Consider the following 9,124-nt stretch of genomic DNA (forward strand, 5'->3'; position numbering starts at 1 on the left):
TGGCAGCAGTGTGGGAATGAAAGAAAGAAAAAGTACTCAAGAGGAAGAATCACTATACCTGGTGTCTGATCAAATTTGAGGGGTGAAAATTTCTGGGAATCCAATGCCTGGGGCAATTTGAGTAACTTAAAGATACTCAGAGTGTTTAAAACACAGGTTATTTCAGAAAAGAGCCAAGAAATAAGACTAGAGGTAGGACTGAGCCTGGTGCAGATCCATGAAAGAGGGGTAAAAGACTTAGAACTTCATTCCCAGGACAATGTGAAGGCTATGAAGAGTGATCAGCTGAGTTTCTAGATCAGGGCTCCATTTCCAAAGAGCTCATTCAGGCCACAGTGTGAACATGGAACTGGAAGAAGGGGTGAGATGAAGACAGAGATAAGTTAAGAGTATTGCAATTATCCACATGAGAGAACACAGTAGCATGGATAGAAATGGTAACACAAGAGAGTGTTGTATTAGAAATATTCAGCATGAATTCCAAGATTTAGTAATTGATGTGATTATGATATTGTAACACAATATCAAGCATCCAGTACACATACATTCTGGGCCTGCAATGTGTTCCACAGTCTACAGGGTTTAGTAGGATCACAGGAGGTAAGGTCATTTGAAAAGGAAGAGAGTTTCTACTTGAGGTAGGAGTATCCAAGGATGGTGGGATATACAATTCTAAAGTTCAGGAGAAGTACTGAGCTAGAGATTTAGATTTGGGGATCATCTACGTACATGTGGCAATTGAGACAATCAGAGTAGATGTGGTTGCAGGGAAGACATCTATAGGCTGAGAGGGGAAAAAGATCTAGATCAAACACTGAAAAACAGAAATTAGTAAATTTTCCTATTGACCAGCATGGGCACTTAAATCTACAGATGATACCTATTGTTTCTAAATACTTACCTCCTAAAGAAGATTGTCAGTAATTTTTTCCCCAAATATTCTCACTATGGCTTACTGAGAATTTCAAATTTGTTCCTACAACAATCATCCTGAAGTGGATCTACCATGAAACTAATAAAGCTTCAAACACAGGGTTCCTCACTTGCACTGGCCTCTTCTGAAGTATTTGGTGGGGACTTAATAATGTATTACCAAGTCTAATGTTTTTATAAGGTTTGCAAAAGTAAAATATGGGCATATCTCTGTACTATTGCATGTTTGGTTCCAGATCACTGCATAAAACAAATACAGCAATAAGTTCAATCACATGATATTTTAGTTTCCCAGTGCATATCAAACTTAGGTTTACACTATACTGTACTTTGATAACTGTGCTATGGCATTAAGTCTGAAAAAAAAATGCACATGTCTTAATTTGGAAATACTTTATTGTTAATAAAATAAAAGGCTAATGATCATCTGGGCCTTCAGTGAGTCCTCATCTTTGTGCTCCTGGTGAGTTTTGCCTGGATGATGATCATTTTTGATCAGGGTGGTGAATGCTGAAGTTTGGGGTGCCTATGATAATTTATTAAAATAAGACAACAATGAAATTTTCCTCTCATGAAATACTTCTACGAAGCACACAATGCTGTTTTTAGTATTTTATCCACAGACCTTCTTTCAAAATTGGAGTCAGTCCTCTCAAACACTGTCACTGTTTTGTCAACACAATTTTTGAAATATTCTATGTCCTCTAACACAAAATTTCCACAATATTCATAGCATCTTCACCAGGAGTAGATTCTATCTCAAGAAACAAGTTTCTGTTCTCAACCATTAGTAGATACTCCTCAACCAATAATGTTTTATCATCAGATAACAGCAATTCAATCACAACTTCAGGCTTCACATCTAACTCTGTCTTTTACTATTTCCACCAGGTACTTTCTCCATTGGAAGTCCTGAACCTCTCATAGTCATCCATGGGGGTTGGAATCAAGTTCTTCCAAATCAATGTCAATGTTGATATTTTGACCTCCACCCATGAATCATGGATGATCTTAATGACATAGAATGATGAATCCTTTCCAGAGTGTTTTCAATTTACTTCCCCCAGAGTCATCAGCAGAATCACTATCTAGGGTATCTGTAGCCTGACAAAATTTATTTCTTAAATCTTTAAATTTGAAACTACTCCCTGACCTGTGGGCCACAGAATAAATGTCATGTTATTGGCCTGAACACAATATTAACCTCAATGTAGGTCTCCATCAAAGCTCTTGGGCATTTTCAATGAGCAGCAACACTTTGAAAGGAATTTTTTTTTTTGTAAGCAGTAGGTCTGAACAGTGGGCTTATGACATTCAGCAAACCATGTTGTAAACAGATGCACTGTCATTCAAGCTTTGTTGTTAATAAAATCAAAGTAAAGCAAGCTTATTATTGCAACCAGCTGGGCTGCCTCTCCCAACAAAATTGTGGGAGCTAAGGACAGCACTGCAACTTCTTGCAGCCCAGCTTTATAGCCCAAAAAGTTACACAAAGAGGGTTACAGATAACAAAGGAGCATAACACAAATGCTGGTTTACATTTTTGCTGGCACTGACATCAGAATTTTTGAAGGTCATTAGAGCCTCAGAGAAGGTCATTATCTGGCCAGGGAAGACTCGGATTTATGAGGCGTCTCTAAGGTTTAGGAGAGGGTTGTTATCTGGTCAGGGAAAATGGGGAATGGGTGAGTTCAAGGCATGAGCAGGCATTCCAAGCAGGTTTACAACATCAAATTATGGCCAGGCTATACAGACATCCTAATATTTTTACAGAAAACAGAAATGAATCCTTCATAACATGTGATAAGCTGGCTTCTGATCTAAAGAGAGAATTAGGCTATGTATATCAGCTCATATTGTATCTTTTCACATCATCTGGTATTACGTCAGCCATTTATAGATCTGTTTTCCTTACTACACTGTTAACTGGGAAAAAAATACAGATTTATTCAGCTATAATTCACATAGCATACAATTCACCCATTTAAAGTGAATAACTGAATGATTTATAGTATTGTCACAGAGTTGTACAACCATCACCACAAACAACTTCTGAACATTTTTATCACCCCCATTGGGAATCCTATGCCCATTTGCACTCACTTCCTTTACTCCACCACAGACTTGAGCAACTACTAATTAACTTTCTATATAGGTCTTCCTATCTAAACATTCCAAGTAGATTGAATTATCCAAATGTGATATTTGGTGTACATGTAATCTTTTGAGGGCAGAAACCAAGACTGATTCTTAGAAGAAGGAGTTAATGATAAGGACATGTGACATAAAAAAAAAAGGGAATTTGTTTGGAGTCAGACAGGTCTGAGTTAAAATAATAATTCAGTTTTTACTTGCTGTGTAACTCTGGGTAAGTCGCTTGATCCCTCTGTTCATTGATCAATACAATGTGGATAACAATATCCTTCTTAAAAGATTGTTGTAAGGGTAAGGAAGAGGATATGGAAAGTTCCTGAAGAAGAGTTTGCTCAATAAACCGAAGTTGTTATTTGTACTTATTTGTACACCCATAGCACATGGCACAGTAGATCATAAGGTAGCTTTCTTTTGTTTCTCAGCCATGTTCTTCCTCAGAAGAAAATTAATCTAGACAATACAGGGAAACAGTGAAGCCAATAAACAACTCTAGGATCTGAGATCAAAAGGAAGGCAGTTAGCCTTACTTCTGAAGATACTTAGAAAAATCAGCTCATCCATCTCAACTTCTAGTTTTCAGTTGCATATACTTATCATGTAGAATTCATTTCTGCTTTCCTTATGAGGGGACAGTAGAAGCCTGAATCACACCTGAAATTCTCCTTAAGACAGATGAGCAATACTATCTGAATCATGAGGAGAAAGAAGTATAGAACCCTTTCACAAAACACATGTTTATCCATAAGAAGGAAAATCCAATCATCATGACAATTAAATTATATCTAGAAATATCCAAATAAATTACAAACCTTCACCTTCTAACAATTAGGGTCCCTCATAGAAAAGAAAGGTATTCAGATACTAATTCAATTCCAAAACATAAACAGGAAACAAAGAGACAAAAGTCACAATAATAAGTTTGTTTGCATCAGACATCTAGTAGAGGATATATATATAATTTAATTACGAGCCAGAAAGAAACTGAGTAGTATACCTTCAAATAAAAAGGGTATACAAGTAATTCAGTCCCTATGGAAAAAAAACACGACAGGATGCTTAAAGAAGAAAATATCTAATTTACAAAGGATAATAGTATAAGTTATAGGAGTTTTCTATAGGAATTAATTTAAAAAAATAATAATCCTACAAATTATGGCAAGAATTTAAAAAATATTTATTCAGAAGAGATAATGTAGCAATTGACTATTACAGTAACTTGAATTAATAAATTCCAGCCCATTAAGTAGGCTGAAGAAATTTTCAAACATAGCCATAAGGCAGGATCCATTATTAGGACAGAAATAAGCTGAGCATTTCTATATGAAATGGATCTTGCTCTTTAATTTACCCTTTCCCACACTTTTCAAAAACTTTTCTGATAACAAAATTTAAGTTGACCTTCTAATCCAAAGAAAGAGGGCCAGTAAGTTTTTCCATTCACTTGTTTCTCTCAAAATCAGACAGAAAAAGATAAACAGTAAATACATATCAGTTTTTAATATATCTAGTTCCTTATGCTGGTAGTCTGCTCACATGTGTTCATGAACAAGTCACTCTAAAACCTCATGCCATCTCCTCTCCTCCCTTTGTGAAAAGAAATGCTCTGTCAAGGCAGAAAAACTTGAGATCTTGTTTCTGGTTTACCATATAACCTAGCTATCACACTTCTGAGTATATCTCCAAAGGAAACCAAATCAGTGTATGAAGGTGATATCTGAACTCCCATGCTATTGCAGCACTGCTCACAATAGACAAGATACAGATCAACAGATGTGTGTCCAGCAGCAGATAAATTGGTATAGAAAATCTGTTATATGTTATTATGTAATCTATAATTATGCATTGTTATTATGTGGAATATTATTCAGCCATAAAAATAATTAAATTCCATCATTTGGAGCAAAATGGATTAAACAGGAAGACATTATGCTAAGTGAAATAAACCAGATGCAGAAGGACAAATACTGCACATTCTCACTCTTAAGTAGAAGTAAAAAAAGCTGATCTCCAAGAAGTTGGTTAATCGGTACAACAATAGTTACCCAATGATAATAATCCCAATCCAGCTCCAGGACTTGGCCACCAAGGAGGGGAAGCAATGTTTACATTTTGACTCGGCTTCTATTTCCATAAGAAACTTTCTTATACTAAGACAGATGTTTAATACTGAGCATCTCTGAAAACGGTCCTTCAAGCTCTAACAAGCTTAGGAACTACATGGGGGGAAGGGAGAGGAAACTGAAGAGGCAAGATATTGGCATTCAGTATTACCCTAATTATACCTAGACTGAATCAACATCCAGAACCGAAACAACCAACAAGAAACTCACTGTAGAAAATGAACAGAATACAAATCTCCTCTCCTGTAAAATGATGGAATAGAAAAATTATTATTCATCAAGTTTCTGGGTCCTCTCTAACATTCACAATGACCTAGGTACTTATCCCATCATTGAGTGTCTACATCAACTTTCTGTTGCTGTCAAACCACACAAAATCAAAACTTAGGGCTTGGATTAGTTTTTATGCTTTTTAACATTTCCCAGGAGTTTTGTTTCAAATGCCAAAAGTCTGCTCCCCAGGCTAGTAATCATTAGAAACCTGCCCTATCTTTGGCTTTTCCATTGACTTGTTACATGACCGAGATGAGTGGATATTTTTAAATTTTTCTAGTTTCTCTTTCTTGAGATAGGAATGATAATGTAGTATCTATCATTTGCCTTTAAAGAGTATGGTAAATGTTCTTCAATCTTATGGATATGCTTCTGAACAAATATGAAAAGGCATTTCATATTCAAATATTATGACACACACTAATACGATATTGAAATAAAACATTAAAGTAATAGCTCCATGGCAGTAGCTAACAGAGGTGGTAGTCATGAATATACATACATTCCAACCATCAGGCACCTTATAACTGCCCAAGTTCCTTTTCTTCTTTGGAATGAAGAAGCCAATGGTCCATTCAATGTATTCCTTAGTCATCAAAATATTTTATATTCCACCAAAAGACTGTTGCCTGTGACTCAGGTATTTTAAAAACTGATCAAGGTATCCTCTAGTATCTAACATCTCTATTTGCCTTAGATAGGTATATAAATCAGACTTGCTACTTATTATTATAAAGGTTAGTTTGATGTGAAATCTAAGTCAAAGGAGCAGAATTATGGAGAAATGGAAAGTATATTTAATCCATTCTACATGCATTGTCATGGGGCTCAATTCACCAAGAATTTTTGTGGCCTTAAAAATACAAGGATCTCAGTAAAAGTGAGGTATGAGATAGGATGACCTCTGTGCTTACCTTGTTAAGACAGCTGTAAGGAATGACAGGAAGGATTTTAGAATTTAAACCCTCTCAAAAAAACTTCAATTTCAATTTTGTCTGTTATATAATATTAAATAAATTATTTAATTGCTCTGAGGTTTCTTATGTATAAAATGGGAACAAAATTGTTTTTGTTGCAGTCATCAAATCAAATATTCATTTGTTTATATTGTTTATTTGTAGCTCTGCCTCTGAGTTTTCTTGAGGGTAGGGACTAGTCTTATTCATTTCTATACCTTGAATACCTAACACAGTGCTCAATACAAAAAAAAAAAAAACACTCTGTTAAATTGTATTGAATCAACTATACGTACTATTACAGCTCTTTGATAACACACTGCATAATATTTTTCTAAAGATAAAAATGCCTGTTATAAATTCAGATTATATGGCACATTAGATTACTGCTCAGTAAATCTTTACCATGACCTTCTCCTCAAGGAGAAATTCTCCTACCCCTTGAATATATGCTTGGCTATGTGCCTTGCTTTGGCTAATAGGATTTTAGTGGCCATGAGTAGAGGCTTGTCTTGGGATTGCTCTCTTAAGTTCCTGCCTTCCACCAAGAGAGGAGCATGCTACGGGGTAGCCCCTAGTCCTGAATGGTGGGAGATGCCAGGAGTGAGGCCTTCCTGAAGCCAGATTGGATCAGCTAATCTTCAACTGACTTAGATGTGGCAGGCAGAAATAGTACTCTATGCCACTGTTTTGGAGGGTTTGCTAGACAACATTACTGAAGTACACTTGATTAATAAAGATGGTGTTTTATTAAAGAATGTGCATCATTTTCTATAGTATTACTTCTAAAACTGGACTATAATTTTAATCCAATGGGTCCATTTTCGAAGTCAACTCAGTAGATTACCTAATTATTGTAAATGTGTTATTTGTTTTTCAAGTAGTATAATGAAGCACCTCTAGGTGCATCTCCTTTATGATCAGCCAGTGATGAGACCACCAGTTCATACTGGAAAGTTTAGGTCCAAAAGTCACTATGGCAGACATTCACTTTTAGTAGAATCCCAGGAGCAAGTCATGATTTGTTTTTTCAAAAGGAAAACAATGACTTTATAAAATGGTCTGAGCCTTGTTCTAAAATCCTAGGGACCCTTACTGATTCTGTCATCTGGACTTGCTGCAGGCTCTATTCATATACCTCATCCACTCTGGATACTCAAGCCCCTTGCTGTCCACTGGTTTAGAAAAGCTTAAATAGCATAGCCTCTTATACTGAAGTCTGGCCAATCCTGGAGTTTGTTTTCATTTGTCTTGCACTAGGCTCCACTGGAAACATTTTTGGATGGTGATTAAATGAGTCAGAGAAGATCTAATTCAGTTCATCTTGCTTCAAAAAAACAATGCGATCAAGCAACTGCACATAATCAACTGGAAACTTAAGAGAAATTTTTATATATAGATAGTTCTAGAACAAACTTCTCACTGTTTAAGTGAACACAAAATACAGGTTCAGGTGGTAAATATTTTAAAAAAAAAGTCAGCCTAACTTTTTAACCTAGTGAACTTTGAACATTTTAAAAGACACAACTTTCAAAAATATCAATTCCAATGATCCTTTAAAAGTAAAGAAAAATGAATACTATAAGGAAGCCATTAGAACCCTGGGAGAAGGAAAAGCAAAGACAATACACTGAAAAGTGCCTTTGGGAAAGGTCAAACCAGCTTTGTCCTGTTTAACCTCTCAAGTAGATAAAAGAACTAGCTGTAAGAATCACAGCATTGTTCCAGTGCTAGAAAAGGAAAGTTTGGTAAAGGATACACAAAAAGAAACAACAGGAATTCAATAGAATTTACCCTAGAAGTGACAGAAAAAAAAGTCAATTCTAACACTTTGAACTCAGTTTTTGATAGAGTCCCAGGCCTTCCAACAGTTTTAGATAAACCTAACTTTTAAAATCAAAATATATCAAATGGCTAGCCTCTCCTTGACAGTCAAAATGTCACATTCCATTCTGCATTTGATTTTAAAAGCAAAAATAAGCCTTTCTAATTTTCAGTTTTTGAAAACTCAGATTCATTGCTGAAAGTAAACCACCAAATTAAAAATTAATCGCCAAATAAGAAAGGATTACTATTCCACCCAATAGCGACCAAGAAAATGACATGCTCCCATTCATCCCTAAACCTTCGCATAGTTTCTTAATAATTAAGAACTCTGCTCATCACTAGGGAACTATTCCTTGCAAAGGCCAAAATCGCCATTGCCCCTAAATACCAAAGACAAGAGAGGGAACCCTTGTGCATTCCTAGAAGCTCACCCAGGCAGCTCCAGGGTCAGACGCCATGGCTCCATTCCCAGCATAGGGGCAGCCCGGGGGATGATCCATCCAAGTCCAGCGGTTCCAGGTCGCTCAGTCCTTTCCTCTGGTCCTGCAGCACGCCACTGGCTAGCTGCCCCAACCGCTCTCCCAGCACAAGGAGAGCATGGCCTGGCCTCCAAGGCCGGGGACCTTGAGTACCGAAGCCCAAGGGAGGAGGCCCACAACCGCCACACACGAGGGCACCACGAGGGCGCTCCGAGGTCCGGTAGGACTCGACCCCCTCGGCAGTGGGCACGCGGGGGGCTGGGCCACGTGCGGGAGACCACCTGCGAACCAAGAGGAATGGCTGGATGAGAAGGTCCTGGACGCGAAATGGCCCGGAACAATCGTTCGTGGGCCACGAGTAAAGGACCAATCGCAACCTGCG

At 37.1% G+C, this 9,124-nt stretch overlaps 1 protein-coding gene across 14 annotated transcripts in view; it reads right to left on the reverse strand.

The window, feature by feature from the left end:
- LOC110597363 (serpin B6-like) overlaps positions 1–9,124 on the reverse strand; it is a 312,873-nt gene that overhangs the window by 303,259 nt on the left and 490 nt on the right. For all 14 annotated transcript variants that reach the window (XM_078020459.1, XM_078020455.1, XM_078020452.1 and 11 more), the window contains exon 2: positions 8,695–9,023. The gene's annotated coding sequence lies outside the window, so the exon portion shown is untranslated. The remainder of the gene's footprint in view (positions 1–8,694; positions 9,024–9,124) is intronic.

This window comes from Ictidomys tridecemlineatus, chromosome 8 (assembly GCF_052094955.1).
Source record: "Ictidomys tridecemlineatus isolate mIctTri1 chromosome 8, mIctTri1.hap1, whole genome shotgun sequence".
Classification (NCBI taxonomy): Eukaryota; Metazoa; Chordata; class Mammalia; order Rodentia; family Sciuridae; genus Ictidomys; species Ictidomys tridecemlineatus.